Source organism: Macrotis lagotis, chromosome 1 (genome assembly GCF_037893015.1).
Source record: "Macrotis lagotis isolate mMagLag1 chromosome 1, bilby.v1.9.chrom.fasta, whole genome shotgun sequence".
NCBI classification, from domain to species: Eukaryota; Metazoa; Chordata; class Mammalia; order Peramelemorphia; family Peramelidae; genus Macrotis; species Macrotis lagotis.
Window position 1 is genome coordinate 778,002,197 of NC_133658.1, and position 11,858 is coordinate 778,014,054.

At 37.0% G+C, this 11,858-nt stretch overlaps 2 pseudogenes; both read right to left on the bottom strand.

Moving 5' to 3' along the window:
• Window positions 1-1,953: 1,953 nt before the first annotated feature.
• Window positions 1,954-5,643, bottom strand: LOC141506934 (guanine nucleotide-binding protein-like 3; annotated as a pseudogene).
• Window positions 5,644-5,972: 329 nt separating this feature from the next.
• On the bottom strand, window positions 5,973-6,543 carry LOC141506937 (guanine nucleotide-binding protein-like 3; annotated as a pseudogene).
• Window positions 6,544-11,858: the final 5,315 nt, after the last annotated feature.

Sequence of the window (11,858 nt, forward strand, 5' to 3'; positions counted from 1 at the left end):
CAGTTTTGTGCCTCTTCCCTTGGTGTTATTTTTTGCTCTAGTAGTATTAATCAGGTGTTATAAGTCACAGTGTGATAAATTCATATTATTTTCAAGGTATCATCTCAGTTTGTTTGCTCAATTGCTTGAAAAGCAATATGGTCTCAAATTACATCAAATAATAATAATAATCATTTTTACCTTACTCCCTTTTCAAATACCCTCCAAATACACACAATTCTCCTCATGAGACAAAGTATCATCCAAAGTTATATCATTACTTGTACTATTTGTGCCCTACCCCCAGGCTACTTCAACCCTTGTTAAATGAAACATGGATTAAGTCAAACCCTGATGTAATTAACTACAAATATCTTAAAGGACTCTAAGCACTGGGAGGCTCTGGAAGTCTTACCTGAGGACTTTAAAAATTATTGGAAATTATGAGACACACTGACACATGACTACCCAGTGTGTGGTTCCCCTTTTCATTAACCTTTTTATACAAGTCTTGAGTTGTGTACTTGATGATTAAATTCTCTGTTCAGTTCTGGTCTTTGTGTCAAGAAATTCTGCAAGTACTCTATTCCGTTGAGCATCCATCTTTTCCCCTGACAGTATATGATGAATTTTGCAGGTTGGTACAATCTAGGTTGTAATTTGCTCTCCAATATATGTTATTTTTGGTCTTCCAATCCTTCATTGTTGAGGTTGATAGGTCCAGTGTGAGTCTAATTGTGTTTCCTCTGTAGTTAAATTGCTTTCTTGAGAGATCTGGAATTTGGCTAAAACAACCCTTGGAGTTTTTAGCCTGGGGTTGGTTTCTGGAGAAGTTCTGTTTATTTTTTCAATGGCTATATTGTCTTTTTGTTCTAGCAGATTTGGACAGTATTTCCTTATAATTTCCTCCATGATATTTTTCAGATTCTTTTTTTTATTTAGGCTTTCTAGTAATCTGATGATTTGTAAATTATTTTTCCTGGATCTATATTTTTCAAAGTCATTTGTTTTCTCTAAAAAGGTATTTAACATTTTTTTCAGATTTTTCATTCTCTTTATTTTGTTTGATGGAATCATGCAATCCCATAGATTTGTTGGTTTCTATTTGTTCAATTCTAATTTTTAGGGTTTTATTTTCTTCAATTATCTTTTTTTTTACCTTTTTAGTGTATTGAATTATCTGATCAATTTTTCATAATTATTCCTGCATGATTCTCATTTCTTTTTCCATTTTTCTCCATCCTCTCTTCTTTGGTTTTTAAATTCTTTTTCAAGATCTATGAGCTTTTGAATTTGAGTTCAATTCATAGACACATTTGAGACTTCACCCATGAATGATTTTTCACTGATTCCTTCTTCCAACATGGCCAGGATTTTTTTTCTGGAACTGGAGTCTGATCCCTGGCTTGTCATTGGCCAAAATGTTGCCTATGTAGTCCAAGCCTTGCCTTTGCAGAGGTTTATTTTCTCCGTTATGTCCAGGTTCTGGCTGTAGTGGTTTGTTCCCAATCCAGTCCTGTCTTTTGGCCTCATGTTCCCAAGGTATAGACTTTGTTGTTGGGATGCTCCTGCTGGCCTGCTATCTAGATATGGGGACCTCTACTGTTGTTAAGCTGTTGGGACCTGGATTGCACTGTGTCTTAAAGCCTCCAGATGGCTTTTCTGCTCCTCTGCCTCACTTGGCTTTGCTTTCCCTATTCCCCCAAAGGGACAGACCTTCACTGGAGATCTTCCTTGATATCTACTGGTGGAAAACTTCTTTGGATCTTCTCTTTTTCTTGTTGGGATGTGTAGCTTTAATGTCTATGCAGAGGCTTCATTTATCTTTGGTAGGGAAAAGCTCTGGGAGCATGTTAGCTTCTTGCTGCCATCTTGACTCTATTCTGGAAGTCCCAGGAGCTCTTTGTCCAATGGTACTCTTTAAACTTCAAGTCTTATGGCCCCTAACCTGCTTTTTTTTCATCATCATTTTCATCATTCCCTGTCCTCATCCTCTTCCTCTTTATATAGAGAACCATCACTATTCTCCTCTTCCTCTTGATTTTCTTCCCATTCTGTCACTTCACTGGGCAGATACTTCTCCCCATTATGCCACTAACTAGATCAGAACATAGGAATAGTATGTTATTTTAAAATCTGAGACTTCTGATGGCTTTAATTGCAGTCCTATAACTTTTAGCTGTTTAGATTAAGACCCTGCTATCTCCTACAATGCTCTCACAAAGATGCAGAGAAAGAGTCACCAATGAGGAGTAGTCTGACAGTAGTTACTCATTTTGAGGCTTATCCACTGAGACCAGAACAATTTTGCAGCCTCTTCCACATTTGGTTGGCTGCTTTTTCACAACTTCTTTCTCTTCTGTGCTAGCAGAATCAAGAATTCCTGATAATATCTATAGCCTGGGATTATTTATAAACTGCTGTTTATTGCAGTATTTTCCAATTGTAGTTACTGAATTTAATAGTTCTCTTTCTTCAATATTTGTGGGACATCTCAAAGCAAGAGGAGCTACAACATCAGAAGGAGAAGCAATAGAGGGCAGAACCAAGATGGCTGCAAGAGGGTGGGAATTCTCTGAAACTTGTCCCCCCCAAAACTTCAAAAGCCCATCATATTATGACTGTAGCCAAAATTTTGAGGGGCAGAACCCACAGAAAGACTGTATGATATAATTTCCCAGTCCAAGACAACTTAGAAGATCTGCAGCTTTGTTTCACTGGGACTGGAGATTGGAAAGAGCTGCAGAGCAGCCAGGCTGGACCAAACCAGTCCAGCCTTCCAGAAACAGCCTTCAGGGCACTTGGGAACCTGGGGGGCACCTGGATCTGGGGCATAGAGAGGTGGTTTCTAGACTTCTTGGCCCAGGGATTGCCAGGAATGACTTGAAGGCAAAGTGAGAGAACTCTGTGGCAACAGAATGAGTGCAAAGCCTTGGTTCACACTGGTCTCAGAACAGCCTAATGGTGGAAATCTGCAGTGGAAATCTGCAGTGGAAACCTGTGAAGCCACCCAGCACTTCCAGAGCATTCAGCCCATAGATATTAAAGGAGTAGCGAGAGACTGCAGAGGTCTCTCTGCTCTCCCTGAGGACTCTGCTGTTTTCCCACCCTAAGATCCAGGTCACATTCTGGGGCTCCCCATCCTATCATAGCAGAACAGGGACCCTCCTCACAGTTCTAGGGCAGATGGAAGTGCTTGTGTTCATCTATGGATCACAGCACAGGCAAGAGAGGAGTCAGAGCCTTTCATAAAACCTTGGAGGAATTAAGGTTCCTATGGAGTATCCCAATCCCTCCCCCCAAACAAAGCCTTTTAAGTGCAGTACATGAGTCATAGGCTGAGGAAATGAGCAAAACAGCAGGAAAAAGAACGTGACCATAGAAAATTATTTTGGTCACATGGAGGATAAAAATTCTCACTCAGAAGATGAAAAAAATAATAGCTTCTGAATTAAAAGCCTCTAAGAGAAGTAGGAAATGGGCTCAGGATAAGAATGAGCTCAGAATAGACTTTGAAAAACAACTATGGAAGGTAGAGGAAAAATTAGATTAAAAGAGAAATGAACACATTGCAGGTAAATCATGAAAACCAAGTCAGCAGTTTAGTGAAAAAAAATACAAAATAATACTGCAGAAAATAACATGGTAAAAACCAATTTAGGATCATTGTAAAAAGTAACCTAACAGGCAAATGAGGAGAAGAATGTCTTAAAAAGAGAATTGGTGAACTGGAAAAGAAGATAAAAAAGCTCTCTGAAGAAAATAATTCCTTCAAATGTAGAATGGAGCTAAAGAAAGCTAATAACTTTGTGAGAAATTAAGAAACAATAAAACAATACCAAAAATAATGAAAAATTAGAAGAAAATGTGGAAAAAAACAACTGACCTAGAAAACAGATCCAAAAGAGATAATTTTAAAATTATTGGGTTATCTGAAAATCATAACTACAAAAAAAGAGCCTAGGCTTTATTTTTCAATAAATAATACGGTGGGGTACGCTAAGAAGTGCAGTGGATAGAGCACCAGTCCTGGAGTCAGGAGGACCTTACTTCAAATCCAACCTCAGACATGTAAAAATTACCTAGCTGTGTGATCTTGTACAAGTCACTTAAATCCATTGCCTTGCAAAAAGTAATGCCAAAAAATTTTCAAAAATAATACAGTAAAATTCTGATTCTAGAAGCAGGGGGTAAAATAAAAATTGATGGAATACACAAATCATCTCTTGAAAAGAACCCCAAAGAAAAACTCTCAAGAATATTATAGCCAAATTCCCAAACTCCCAAGTCAAAGAGAAAATACTCCAAGCTCCCAGAAACAAACACTTCAACTACCATGGCACAACAGTCAGAATTACACAGGATTTAGCAGCATCTACATTAGGGGCTGGTAGGGCTTGGGATATGATATTCCAGAAGGCAAAAAGCTTGGTTTACAACCAAGAATCAGCTACCCAGCAAAAATGAACATCCTCTTTCAGGGGGAAAATAGGAATTTTCAATGAAACAGGGGACTTTCAAACTTTCCTGTTGAAATGACCAGAGCTGAACAGAAAGTTCGATCTCCAAGTACAGGGCTCAGGCAAAGCATAGAGAGGGTGGACAAGAAGGACTAATTATGAGGAATTTAATGAGGATGAACTTTGTGTATTCCTTCTTGGAAGGAAGATACTGATAACTCAAAGGAACCTTCTCATTTATAAGAGCAGTTAGAAGGAGTATATATAGACAAGACAGAAGAGGGAGTTGAATATAATGGCATAATATAAAGATGGAGTCAATGGGTGATAAAGGAAAGTACTGGAAGGAAAAGGAGAGGTAGAATGGACTAAGGTATTTCACATACAAGAGTTTAGAAAAAGCTTTTGCAATGGAGTGGAAGCAGGGAGGGGAGGGGAAATGAGTGACCCTTCATTCTCATCAGAAATGACTCAGTAAAGAAATAATATACACACTTAATAGGGTATGGCAATCTATCTTAACCAAGACAAAAATAAGAGGAAAAGGATGGGATAAAGGGGACAGGGGAGGGGAGGGGAAGAGCAGGTGAGAGAAGAGAGGGAAGATCATCAGAGAGGGTACTCAGATACAACACGCTTTTGAACAGGGACAGGGTGAAAAGACAGAGAGCATAAATAGGAGTGGGAAGGAGCTAGCAATAGTGATGGTGGGAAAAGATATTGAAATAATTTTTCTGGTGTATATATGATAAAGAAGACAACTCATCCCAGACACAGAACTGATGGAATCTGAACACAGACTGAAGGATAATTTTTTTTTTCTCTCACTTCATTTCTCTTAAAGTTTTTCTATCTTTTGAGGGAGGAAGGGGGGTTTATATTTACTTCACTACAAGTTTATTGTAACGATATAAAAGAAACCATTAAAAAGGAGAAGCAACAATGCTTGGACTATCTATTATGGTGATGCTCTTGACAGTGTTGATATTTTGTATGTATATCCTAAGACCCAGTTTGACACACATATGCTAATTTTAAACTATTGGTTAGTCTGGCTTTGCCTACAATTGGGAAACCAATCACACAAACTCAAATGACTTTGTTTTAAATCTTGCAAAAATTACTGAGGAATATCAAAAGGCTCTTTCCACCCAAACATATGCCACACCTGCTTGAAGTCCAGCTTCTTCTTCTTCCCTGGCATCCTTATCTTTTCTTTTAGGGCAGCTAAGTGGTACAGTGAATGGAATACCTGAGTTCAAATCTGGCCTCAGATATTTGACACCCACTAGTTTGTGTGCCCTTGAGTACGTTATTTAACCTTGATTGTTCTGCATCCAGGATCATCTCCAGTCATCCTGATCCATATTTGATCACTGATCCAAATGGTTATAGAGGAAAAAATGAGGCTGGTAATGCAGAACAGTGCCTCTTAACTAAAATCGAATTCCTGGAATTATCATGGCTTCACCTTCCTAATGTCATGGTCTTCTTTGAGAATGAAGGACAAATATCATTGACATCTTTTCCTTTCTAAATGATGATATTTTTAAAATAAATTTTGGGTTTTTTTTTCTTCAAACTATGGACCCTTTTTTCCAAGTTTTCCTTTGGCACCAGATGTGTTATATTCAAGATAAAAAATAATTTTGGGGTTTGTTTCCTCTAGTCTACATAATGATTTGTTCCACCTGGGTATAGCTACATATTAAGGAATCTTTAGCATCAAAGCTTCCAGAAAAATACCTGAGACCTCAATTATCTTTTGAAGTTTTCTTCAAAATGATTTTTTTTTAAATCTTGCTAGAATGTTTTGCATGACGACTTTGCTTTTCTTCCTACAAATTCCATTTTTCCTGGTTGGATCTTTGATAAACTAAATTATTTTCATCATGCTTTAATATCTGTTCTTCTTCCTTACATTAAGTTTCTGCTGCTGCTGCTTTAGTTCTTCAGCTGTTGCATTTTTTTCCCTCAGCTTCCTAAAAATGGCACCAGGATCTTTCTTTGACTTTTTCTTACCATGTTTCTTGGCTTCCTTCTGCCCTTTTGGGTAAGGCTTTCAAACCATTCTTTTCTGGATTTTAAATAGCTCATAATGCATCATTTACTTGCCTTTTTACTTTAAGCTGCTTCATGGAAGCAGGGGAAAAAGCAACTCTCATGTACAGCTGACTTGGATGCCATGTTCAGACTCTCATTAACTGTTAATTAATTAGAATTGAGTGACACTCTCAGGAGCACCCCATTTCAAGGGCATATAAACTATGAAACTGTATCCATGTTTGTCTTCAGCTTTCAAGAGTGCCATTGACCTTTTTGTAAAATGCCAACACTTCTTAAAAAAAAGTGAACAATTACCCAGAAATTATGTTTCCCAAATTGCTAAAATGAAGGAAATTTGAGCCTTTACTGACAGTCATGAGTATATTTTCAATTTAACAAGTTATATATATATATATATATATATATATATATATATATATATATATATATGTATATATATTAGAAGAGAGAGTGTGAAGGTATGAATAGGAACTTTAATTTTTTCATGGTCTTTCACATTCCATAAGCTTGAATAATTTTTAAGATATCCCACTTAATTTGTTTATAGCGACTAATAAAATTGTCCTTGTTTTTCTCCCTTTTAATATGAAAAAAGGCCTGTGGCTGGGTCTATGTCAAGCCACAAATTAGATTTGTTAGTTCATCTCAATATTTAGAATTTACTCTGGTTAAAGTTGTTACCTACAGCAGGGCCTTGACAAGTAATGATTTTGAATGTGGTTAAAATATGTATCATCTTGAAATGTCTTATAAAAGCAAAGTTCAATTCAAATAAAAATGCTTCAGCAATTTTAAACTATACATCATATAAGTTACTGTATCTATAACAATAAAGATGAATGAAATGAATGATTCAAATATGTTTAAAAAGGCACAAACATAATGGCTCCAACTTAACACACCTCCCAGAGTTCTGGAATGATTCTGGAATTAAATAATCCTATAGCCTAGAGAATTTTGAGAACTTTTAGTTTTAAATTAAATCAACAGAAACATGTTGCATCTTAAACAAGGAGGAGATAATACTATGATAGAATATGTTTAGTTTAGTTTAACTTATTGTAGAATGAATTTCTAAACAAATTAGTCCCACTTCTGTTGAGAATATATGGGCAATGATTTTCAAATAGTTTTAATCATATTTTCTGCACACATCTTCCCAGAGTTTTGTTATTTACGGAACACCTTTTGCCACCCGTTCTTTTTATATACTGAAAAATTCTAGTCATGTCTTTTTCTAAATATAGACATATGCCACAGATTCACAAAATTGGAAGACACCTCAGAGGCCTAGACCATCTTAAATCCAAACAAAAATAATTTGCATTTTATTTGATATTGCTTAAGATTGTAGGCACAAAAGATAGAATGCCAGGTCTGGAATTAGAAAGACTCAAATTTGTGAGTTTAAATCAGGCCTCAGACACTTATTAATTTTGTGACCCAAGGCAGCTCACTTAACATGATTTGCTTCAGTTTCTTCATCTGTAAATGTACAAGAGAAGAAAATTGCAAACCAATCAAATATTTTTGTAAGAATGCCCCGAATGGGTTCATGAAGAGGCAGATACAAAACTCATCTTAAATGAAACTGCCAACTGCACAGGCTTGCTTTTGTTTCCTGGATCTGGGCTGCCTGGTGCCACAAATGTGGTACTCAGAGCACTCAGTGCAGCTGCACTAAGTGAGCTGAGTGCTGTGATCATGCTTAGGGTTTGGGCACTGAGTGTACTGAGAACCACATCTGTGGCACCAGGCAGCCCAGATCTAGGAAACATAAGCAGGCACATGCAGCTAGCAAGCAGGAGCATCTAGGCAGCTGTGCCCCGAGTGTGCAGCCCACTGAAGGTAAGGGAGTGGAGGGAGACTTCTGTCCTCTATCCCTGGAACAGGACTCTGGGGCTCTGACCACAGGCTCTGATCTTGAGTTCAATCTAGGCCACCCATAGAACAGGGACTTCCCCTCCTCAGCCCCATGGCAGAGGGGTATTCTTGTGGACATTCACAGACCAGGAGGGCAGTCAGAGCCTCACACATTGAGGTCCTTGTAGGGATGTTCCAATAAAATTAAGAAGCTCAGGAAGCACCCCAAAGCCAAGCACAGGCTGGAAAATTGAGTAAATAGGAAAAAAAGGAACCTGACCATTGACAAATGCTTTGTCTATGATCTCAAGGAGGATCAAAATACTCAATCTGAATTTGAGGAAGCACAGGTTTATGCATCTAAAGACCCCAAGAAAAATAGAAGTTGGGCTCCGGTTATGACAGAGCTCAAAAATATTTTGAAAATCAAGTAAAGGTGATAGAAGAAAAATGTGGAAAAGAAATGAGAGAGATGCAGGAAAAACACGAAAATTATGTCAGTAGTTTAGTCAAGGAGATCCAAAATGCTGATGAAAAATGTTAGAAACCAACATAGGTCAAATGGGTAAAACAGTTTAAATATGGAAAAGGAGATAAGAAAGCTCTCTGAGGAAAACAAATCTTTAAAATGCAGAATGGAGCTAAAGGAAGCTGATGCCTTTACGAGAAATCAAGATACAATACTTCAACACCAAAAGAATGAAAAATTAGAAGAAAATGTGAAACATCTCATTGAAAAAATAACCAATCTAGAAAACAGATTCAGGAAGAATAATGTAAAAATTATTGGGATACCTGAAAGTCATGATCAGGAAAAGAGCCTTGACCTCATCTTTAAAGAATTCCTACTGGAAAATTGTCCTGATATCCTAGCAGTAGAGGGCAAAATAGAAATTGAGAGAATCCACTGATCTTCCCCAGAAAGAGATCCAAAAAACAACCCTCAGAAATATTACAGCCAAGTTCCAGAACTACCAAGTCAAAAAGAAAATATTACAAGCAGCCAGAAGGACATAATTCAAATATTGTGGAGCTGTAGTCAAGATCACACAGGACTTAGAAGCAACTACATTAAGGGTTCATAGGTCTTGGAATATAATATTCCAGAAGTCAAATGATCTTGGAATGCAACTGAGAATCAACTACCCAGAAAAAGTGAACATCCTCTTCTAGGGGAAAAGATGGACTTTAAACAAACCAGGGGAATTTCAAATGTTCCTGTTGAAATGACCAGAGCTGAAAAGAAAATTTGACCTTCAAGTATATTACTCAGGTGAAGCATAGAGAGTGGAGCAGAAGGTTCAAGTATGAGGAACTTAATGATGATGCACTGCATGTATTCCTGCATAGAAAAATGATACTGATAACACTCATATGAACCTTTTCATTTAATAGAGCAGTTAGAAGGAGATTTTATAAATGAAGCACAGGAGAGAGATGAACTTGAAGATATAATATATTATAAAAATGGAGTTGCTGGCTAAAAAGGAAATGTACTGGGAGTAAGATAAAGGAAAGGTGGAATAGGCTAATATACTTCATATAAAAGATATTTTTTTTGAAATGAGATTTTGCAATGATATGGAAGAGGGGCAAGGTGAGGGGTATGAAGTAACCTTCACTCTCATCAGAAATGGCTCAGAGAGGAAACATACTCAATAGAGTGAAAGGGAGAGAAGGGGAAAGAGGAAAGGGGGAGATGTGGGTAGTAGAGGAGAGGGTAGATCATAGGAGAGAATAGTCAGATAAAACACATTTTCTTTTTACTTTTTGCAAGGTGCTGGGATTGTGTGGCCTCACCAGGACCAGGTGGTTGCTGGATCTCTGGGATCATATGTGGGCATGGGGCCTCTTGGCCCCAAGGTCAGTGCTCTGTCCAATGCACTAATCAGCTGCCCTACAGTACCTTTTAGAAGAGGGACAGAGTGAAAGGAGAGAGAAAATGCAATATATGGTAGCAGGGAGAAATGGATGAAGGGAAGTACAATCAGTAACAGTAACTATGGAAAAATATGGAGTGATGGACTTATGATAAATAATGTCAACTGCACAAGACAGAGCTGATGTTAGCAGAACACAGACTGAAACACATTTTTTTCTCTCTTTTATTTTATTTCTCATGAGGTTCTATGTTTTTCTGGGGAATGGGTATTATGTTTATTCTTAGACAAGAATATTTTAGTACTGTGGCATATTAAGTAAAAAAAAGAAGCCAGGAGGGAGGGGAATTCAGGGAGCCATGGAGGGATTTGCATGAACTGATGCTGAGTGAGAACAGCAGAACCAGAGGAACATTATGCACCCTAACAGCAACATGGCAGTAATGGACTTGCTCATTTACAATCAGGGACAATTTTGGATCATCTACAATGGAGAATATCATCTATATCCAGATAAAGAATTGTCAAGTTTGACCAAAGACCAAAGGCTATTACCTTCAATTTAGGAAAAAAACCATTATCTCATTATCTAATTTTGCTATCTCTTATACTTTATTTTTCTTCCTTAAGGATATGATTTTTCTCTCATCACATTCAACTTAGATCAATGCATACCATGGAAACAATGTAAAGACTAGCAGACTTCCTTCAGTGGGGGGTGGGAGGAGGGAAGCAAGAACATGGGTAAATTTATAAAACTCAAAACAAATAATATCTTTCATTAAAAAAAGAAAAAAGACACCTATTTAGTCAGGTTTTCAACCTATTTTAATTGTGAAACTAGTATTTTGAGGCTAAGTATAAGAATTTGTATTCATTTCTTTTAAATTTCATTGTGTTTGATTTTGCTCACATTTTAATATCTTAATATTTTTTTGGATTTTGTGTACTAACTATGCTTCCCAGATTTGTGTCATTTACAAATTGGATAAATATGCAATTTTTACTTTTACTTAAGTTTTTGAGCTTTAGAAAAATTTTAACTGGTTTCAGGACCAAGTTCAAATTCCTGGGACATACTACTGGAGACATTTTTCCAAGTTTGACTGAAGAATTGATTTTTTTCTCTTTGTACCTATTTATTCAAGTGATTCCATATCCATGCCTTTACATTTTATTCACAAGAATCTGAAGGTGCAGTGGATAGAATAGGTGGTGTGGTGGATAGACCACCAGCCCTGGAGACAGGAAGATCTGACTTCAAGGCTGACCTCAAGCACTTGATATTTACTTAGTTGTGTGTCTATCCTTGAGCAATTCACTTAATCCCATTGTCTCTCAACGCCCCCCCCCCCAAAAGAATTTGATTAATTAAATGCTTCAAACAAAATTTAAGAATGCTATATTTAAAGAATATTCCAACTAAACAATATAGTGATTCTCTCCCAAAAAAGCATAAATAGATGAAATTTGGCTATAATAATCTGGTCTTGAATCCATATAAACAATTTCTTCTTTCCACTTATTTTTCTAAATATTCTAGGCAGTCCTTTAATACAAAATGTAGAATTTTGCCAGTATCGAAGTTTAAGCCAGTAGCTCTTCTTTT